We start from the raw sequence: 8,782 nt of genomic DNA, 5'->3' as shown, positions 1-8,782 counted from the left end.
GGAGCAAACTCTAAATTTCTAGAATAAGAATGATAATGATTAAAACATTGGGTTGCTTCTCTTGAAGCCTTTTAATAATTAATTAATAAGAAGAATTTAAGTTAATTTCAACTTATTTAAAGTAAAAAAAAGTGCATTTTATACGTTCAACCGCTTTACATGACAAACTATCATATATGAAAAATGTATTTCTTGAAAAACAGTGTTAAGTGTTTAAAATTCTCTGTTTATTCAAAGTACATTACAATACAGAAATTTCTTTAAAAGTACTATTACTTTTACTCATAGCAATTAAATTTTAAAATATTTAAAACTTTTCATGTTTTTAAAGATAACAGTTAAACAAAGAAATCAACACACAATGCACAATTTTCTTGTTTAGTGTGTCATCTTTGATCTATTTTCAAAATGACCATTTCAATTTTGTTCAAACTTGCTCTTAATTTTAAATATTTTCTTCGTTAATATCTAAACATTGTTTAAAAAGTAATAAACAAAGACAGAACGTAACTATAATTTGGTGACAGCTCAACAAAATATTTTTCAAATTTGAAAAAAAATCTAACAAAGAATAAAATTACAATCAGTAATATCATAGTATAAAGCGAATCAATAACGATGCAACACATTGTATGTACATGAACATTTAGTCTTCGATCATCTGTTACAATATTGATCTATAAGTCCATACATTAAACTTGAAATCCCACATCATATGATGTTCGTCTCGTAACTTTTATTTGCACCGCAAAGTCTAAATCCGTCGACAGATACCAAGCTGTTACTATAAATAATATCTTTTTCCCCCAAAAGCAATACAGTTTTAAGGCTTTCAGTAATTTATACGTCAGCTTTTAGAATATACAAACATATAAAAATTCAATATAATATCAAATAATATAGATACACAAATTTAAAGAATAAATAGAACTCCACGGGCTATGTAAGCACATGCGAATAATAAAAGATCATAAAAACCCCACTTTTACAAATATTATTTTTTTGTTCCTTACTAATCTAACTTATTAATACTTATTTATTGTGTCCTTACTGATATTTAGTTTTCTATCTTTCCTTCTTCTGTTGAGTTAAGAACATCTTGAATATGTGAAAATAAGCAAAAATATCAAGGAATATTTATTAAAAAAAGTATTAAAAAGTTAAATACAAATAGAAATGCATAGAAGGGAAATTCAATTCCAAAGTGCCTGTCAATTTGAGGATAAATAAAATCATCTCTGAAAAAGTTGAATGTTCATTTAAAACACACAAACACACACACATTCAGCTTTCTAGTATTATAGATGATTCCAGTTGACAATCACATACGAAGGCTTCTACCTTTTTAAAATTAAAATAAATTTAAATGTACTACTTTGTGTAGATGACTTATCAATTATGTATATATTTGATAGCTACACGTGCAATAGACTCCTTGCAAAATGTAAAATTAGCTTTCTGGATTATTTTTAAACTGATTACATATCTATCTGACTACTGTTTACTGGTGGCATTGCACAGGGTCGTTTTTCTTCTATCAGATGGTTTTTATGCCTTTACATTAAATCCGTTGGATGTGTACTGATTGATACTTTATGCAGGAAAACACATTTATTTATCAAAATAGCTTTCAGTAACTACCGTATTCATAAATGGGATTTTCTCATGGTTGAAGGCTGTACTGTAACTTATTATTGATTATATTCGTCATTGAACTTTGGTGGATAGTTGCAAACATACCACATCGTACCTAGTCTACTCTAGATATACCATTTTTTTACAGGTCAGTATGTAACTGTAAATCTATGCTTTACTCGTGATCTTTCACTCAACTTTGATTCGAATACTTCAAATTTTGGTTAACTAATGAGTTTTTAGAATGCATCGACAAGTGTCTGTTTCAAATATTGAATTTATATTTTAAGTGGTAGCGTCCTTAGTTTTCATCTTCATATAGTTTGATTTTCCACTCGGATCGACAGGCTAAGTCAGTTTTTTTAGTATTACCGTGCTCATTTACAATGTAACAGTCTGTCGTAAGCATACCACCTTACAAATGATTTCTAATCCAAACTGCGTTTTGTTTTTAACTATTGTTAATGGGCGGAAAAGATGGACTGTCATGCCTGGGATATAACATGGATAGCAATACACAGTTAGGACAAGAGTGCACACGCTGAAATGTCTCGCCTTCTTTAATAATCATTGATATTATGTTGATAGTCCTAAAATAAAGCTTTATTTACAACTGTCACATAAACTATACATTAACCAAGAAAACCATACATTGAACAATGAACCATGAAAATTAGGTCAAGGTCAGATGAACCAAACTAGGCAGGCATGTACAGCTAACAAATATTCCATACAACAAACATAATTGACCTATTGCTTATAGTTTCAGAAAAACAGATCAAAACACAAAAAGTTAACACTGAGCAAAGAACCGTGAAAATGAGGTCAAGGTCAAATAAAACCTGCGCGACTGACATATAGATCATAAAATATTTCCATACACCAAATATAGTTGACCTATTACAGTATAAGAAAAACAGACCAAAACACAAAAGCTTAACTATAACCACTGATGCATGAAAATGAGGTCAAGGTCAGATGACACAAGACCGAGGACTGCTAGTTTGACATGTACACCTTACGGTCGTTCCATACACTAAATATATTAGACCTATGGCTTATTGTATCTGAGATATAATAGACAGGACCACCAAAACTTAAACTTGTTCACTGATCCGTGAAATGAGGTCGAGGTCAAGTGAAAACTGTCTGACGGGCATGAGGACCTTGCAAGGTACACACATACCAAATATAGTTATCTTATTACTTATAATAAGTGAGAATTTAACATTACAAAAAAACTTAACTTATTTGTCAAGTAGTCACTGAACCATGAAAATGAGGTCACGGACATTGGACATGTGAATGACGAAAACTTCCTAGCATGAGGCATCCATATACAAAGTATATGACATCCAATTCTTCTACCTTCTAAAATATAAAGCATTTAAAAAGTAAGCTAACACCGCCGCCGCCGCCGCCGCCGCTGGATCACTATCCCTATGTCGAGCTTTCTACAACTATAACTGCAGGCTCGACAAAAACTTAAAATTGACACCACTATCTTTCCCTTTCCTATAGCTCCTTGCAAATAAGGCTTAATATTTGTGTTATGCATGTGTATATTTATAAAAAGAGCATTTTCATAGATTTTCTTGAATGGTGAAATATAATCTCTCTTTGGTGTAACCATGGTAATAACCTCCAATTATCTGAAACAAATTTTAGCGATCAAGGGGATGAAAATGTCTCAAAAGTCTCCAACATTTGGCCAAAGAGAGAATTTCAATCCATAAGAGTGATACCTATCCTGACACCATATACATTTATCTAACAAGAGCAGGAGGTAAAACCAATCATATTCATTTCTGTTCGTTTTTCCGTTAAATTGAGTTGAAAAGAGCCAGTGTCAAATCTTTGTTGAAAACACTACAATAATTGCTGGACTTTAGGGCGGTACAGAAATGAAACTACGGACTGTCAAACAGAAAAAAAGGACTCATAAAACGTAATAATAACAATCTATATGACTTTGTTCATATGCACCTACTAAAAAGGATATATTATTCAAAAAAGGACTCATAAAACGTGATAATAACAATCTATATGACTTTGTTCATATACTTAGAAGGATATATTATTCTTCGACTATCTAAAAAATCAGTTTTATTGAACATATATTTGAATCATATTTAAAACAATCAGGTTTAAAGTATAAATTACTGTATTAAAGTGGTGTCCAAAATCCCATAAGAGAATACCTCTCACCCTAATATAAATCCGGTAATACGCCATGCACACCGTCTTGTTACTTCATGTAACGTGTGATTACTTTAGTAGCTGGAAACAACAAATATACATTCTAAAGTCTTCGCTTAAACCATGCTGGAACTCGAACCGACAATATGATTATCCAGTTCTTTAGGCGTGAACGCTACAACAAGACCACAAAAACAAGTACATTAATTGAAAAGCCAGTCATTATCATCAACAAAAAGCAACACAGAAGCGACAGTTTGAGGTCAAAATAAGATCGTTAACAATATACAAATATGTCAAGACAAGAACAAGTTGCAAATATATCAAACGAAGTAAAGTCAAGCCATGTCATTTAATGGATCGCCCGAGAAATAAACTTTTGAATGAACTCTGAATATTAAAACAATAAAATAGGTACAACATATACATTTGTAAGAACACTTATAGATAGTAGTCAGCAAATAAGAAGTCGCTAAAGAACCCAATATATTTTGCAAATATATTTCAAACTTGGGCGTAGGAGCCAAGGCTGCAATTTATTCCATCACACACACACACACGCACTTTTTGGTCAAAAAATGTGAAAGAAATAATATTCTTGATAAAAAAGAAAAAGCTTTTGTTCTGCTTGTCACTTACAGGAGGATTTCCCCACACTACCCACTTTTTATTCCAATCCAACGCCACCGTTATATATCTACTTATATGTGTATTATATGTGCCATCGAATCATATATTGTATTTGCAAGATTAAGGAATATATGTAAATGTCATAAAAAACAATAAGAACAAAATACACCAATATAATTTCTGGACGTTAATGTGTGGCCTTCAGAGATAGATAATTGTTCATATAATATATGTCAATTGCTATAGTCAGACGGATTTGTGTAAGCTGTTAATAAATGAAATACAGACCACAGATATTACAACCGACATTAAAAATCCCAATAAAATAAACTGAAAGCAAAACCAAAAGAGAAATTTAAACTCAAAAGGCAAGAAAGAACAATCGAAACATTGAAACATCATTATATCAAGGGTAATATAGACTAACTATAGATACATTGTCTCATGATACATAAATAAGGCCGTTAGTTTTCTCGTTTAAATTGTTTTACATTGTCTTATCGGGGCCTTTTATAGGTGACTATGCGGTATGGGCTTTGCTCATTGTTGAAGGCCGTACGGTGACCTATAGTTGTTTACGTCTGTGTCATTTTGTTTTTTGTTGATAGTTGTCTCATTGGCAATCATACCACATCTTCTTTTTTTTTTAGATACATTGTCTCAAATATGAAATGTATGTGAACAGGCCTCATGGAAACAGGTGGAAACTATAGACCTTCTTGTTGAATACTTCAAAAAGGAGTTGTTGTCCTAATATCTGTACCTACACTCTTGGAATCATACAAAAAAGCTAGTCTTATTTTGAGTTTCGTTTTGTCTAACTCTGTCCTAATGACGTGCATCATAAACCGAAATTTATAAAAGGAAAGAAACAAAACTGTTGAAAGAGGGGAATATTAGGTTTTTAAAAGCAAAATTGATAATGGCTGAAATCATTTCGTACCGGATGCTGAATTATATTCTTGTTTAACTAAAATCATGTGGTAATGCTGTCTATATATAATATATATCCAGGAGAAAAGCTACTGATATTTGGGGAATCTTTTAAAGCTTGCTATTCGAATGCAGTATTATCTTTGCTTATGGTTGAAGCATTAAGGTGACACATAGTTGCTAAAATCTACGTTATTAAGTTCAGCATGGGAAGTTGTCTCATTGACAATCACACTATACATCTCCCTATTTTCTAAAGACTAACAAAAACGAACAAAGTATGGAACAGAAAGCAAGAGTTGGTAAAAGCATGCACATGTATTGTTTGAAATGCGCACGAATCTGCCACCTTTGTTTATCTAGACCATTACAAACACAAAAATGTTAATCGTGAGGCGGCTTCAAGGTTTGCACTCTATATATTACATGTAGCTTGCTCACATAGCCATAGCTTTTGGTTTAATATTGCCGCTCACAAGTAAACAAAAAATATTTTCCGATTTTTTTTAAAAAGAATTGTGAATTAATTGCTAGCGGTTTAAAGCTTTGTCGCCCAGTTTTTGTATTTGCACGATGTGAGTGCTCAGTGTGAAGTTATTCCGTTTGGTTTTGTTTACCCCCACCACATATCCATGTACCTGCCCCTATATTTATATAAAGTACTAGTATGGAACCTCACAGTGATTGAAGTATCCGTAATGATAATAATTTGAAGACAAACTGCATGGCTGTTTATTATATGCATATCGAGGAAGTTCTCGTGTTCATGTGTGAATGTAATACGAATATTAACCCTGCTTTGTACAAGAACGACACACTGAGCCGGATTTTCAACGTGCTACTGTAGTTCACAAGATAACAGTCTGCAGGAAGACATTTCAATATTAATTCCAGGAAACCATATTCTGATTCAAAGCTGACTAATCTTTTCTCTTACTCCTTAATGTTGCGTGTTTAGTGGAAAAGCGGCAAATACCAATTTTAAAGTATTTGCTTTGACTCGGTTGGAGTTCGACCCCATGACCTCCAGCATTCGAGGCGAACATCCTATACCAAGAGATCAGCAGACGGTTCACTTCACTATATTGTCGAGGACTGTATTATATATAACTTTCTACACGTCTTGTATGTTTGTGCTTGTGTTGCTGTCTATATCTACTTGTATTCACACATCATTAAAAGACTGTATCAGTTTGATTGATAAGTTTTTGGTGATTAACGTCACGTTTTGTCCAACTAGCTATAAAAATGGCGGCCAAGTTTCATTGGTGGAAGCACCGACCGTGCGAGGGTTTAACAGCCAGTCAAGATCAAGTTAAGGAAGCAGTGACACCTAATTCTATCTTTTATTTTTCTTTGAGCGCTAAAACTTGTTACTGTTAGCATATCCATATGGCACTTCACATACAAAGTGTCTGATATTTTTTATTTTAGAAGGAGGAGGGGCAGTCAATTTTTGAATGTTTTTTTTTAAAACCCTGAAGTTAAGTGTTTTTTTTTTGTATACTATTCACATTTTCACATTTAAGTAAACTATTAAGCATATAAACATCGATCCGAATGAAAGGCTATATTGAATATACATGTACATATATCAGTTAGACAGAAAACCTGCAAAACACAAAAATAACAAAATATACTTCCTGTGTGCAACAACAAGTCTTCGACAATAGACAATTGTCTTAACAAAATATCATATCGGCCAGATTCATTAGAAAAACTGTAAATAAATATACCAAATACATTTAAGATATATTTCAATGCATTTCTTAACGAGGTTGCTGACATAAGATCATGTGACAGTCACAATCACAGAGAGGGTATCGGTAAAGATTTGTAACCGTTTTGACATACATAATGAAATAAACCTTAATTCAAGATCAAATAATTATAGTTATAAATTATTTACGATACGACAAAGTGATTAGCCTAATTCTTTTAACGTTATACATGTAAACTATCACAATATTTTGTTATTGTATTTACAGTTATGCATCATTTGTTTGTTTTACTGTTTTGCATAAGTATAGTACAATTGGGGTCTTGGACAAAATGTTGAACCAGAAGAAAAATATATATGTATATACTTGTGTATATAATATAAGTCTTCTTAATATATATACCACTGTAATGGCCGTTGTCAGTTTGTAAAAGCAGAGACGCATTGTCAGTATATTACATGGTTTTATATATAATTGAGAATGGAAATTGGGAAAATGTCAAAGAAACAACACCCCGACCAGAGAGCAGATAACAGCCGTTGGCCACCATTGGATCTTCAACGCAGCGAGAAAATCCCACACCAGGAGAAGGGCCTCAGCTGGCCCCTTAATAAAACGTGTATCATGTAAAAGATATTTGACGTTTTTTAAGTAGACAGGGTTCGTACTTGTTCAATTATCAAATCCTCTGCAGTATGTTTTGTTGACTATTATATGAATTTCGTCGATTTTCTTTTTGACCATGATATTTGTCTGTATACACCATTAAAAATTAGCATTTATGCTCCATTTAGCCTATTGCCTAACGTTTTATTAGTGTGAAAATTTAATTAGAGGTTGCAATATAGGTAAATTACAGTAATTGTTGATCTATATGCAGAATTATCAAATATTTTGTAGAGGAGAACTTTCATAATTGGAAGTATAATCTCCTTACAAATATACAAGGTTTAAACATTTGCACGCCAGTGACGCTCGAATACTGAAAAAACAGTTAAAAAGACCAAACAAGTTAAATTGAAATTCATCGTTATATTTTCCTATATTGAAGTTTCTAGAAATTAACTTTGTAATGCACAATCGCGTTTTTAATTTAAAAGATGCTTCTTACACTATTTATCACTTTGCTGTATAAAATATACTGTGTAAAAAAAAAACTGATTTTAGAGAGCAGGACCAAGAAAATTCTATGCTAGCAGGTTATAGCAAAAATGAGAATGCATTGTTTTGTATCATTGTAATCTTTGTGTATGATACTGTTGTTTCTGATTTTCATTACATATAAACGTTCTATGTACCTTTTGAGAACACAAGAAAAAAATATGGCCTTGAACGTACACTTCCAAAAAGTAGGTAACGGTATAATATCAATGAGTTACGTTATAATGTGGAACTACTAATAAGTTTATTTAAGAAGTGAATCATATCTAATGATTACATACAATATATATTAAACAATTTATGATATATATCAACATGCTGTACTATTGTTTTAAGGGTTTACCATCACCAGTTTCGTTTCAGGAAACGCGTACATCTAGCTCACAGTTTTACATATTTTGAAAAAAAAAATATCATTTCGGTTATACGGATCTAATTTTCCATTATAAAACATAACAGAGGTATGAAAAACACCAGAAAAACTCTTATAAATTATTATTAAA

Source organism: Mytilus trossulus, chromosome 6 (genome assembly GCF_036588685.1).
Source record: "Mytilus trossulus isolate FHL-02 chromosome 6, PNRI_Mtr1.1.1.hap1, whole genome shotgun sequence".
Classification (NCBI taxonomy): Eukaryota; Metazoa; Mollusca; class Bivalvia; order Mytilida; family Mytilidae; genus Mytilus; species Mytilus trossulus.
The sequence above is the reverse complement of the archived record's forward strand: the minus strand, read 5'-3'. Positions refer to the sequence as shown.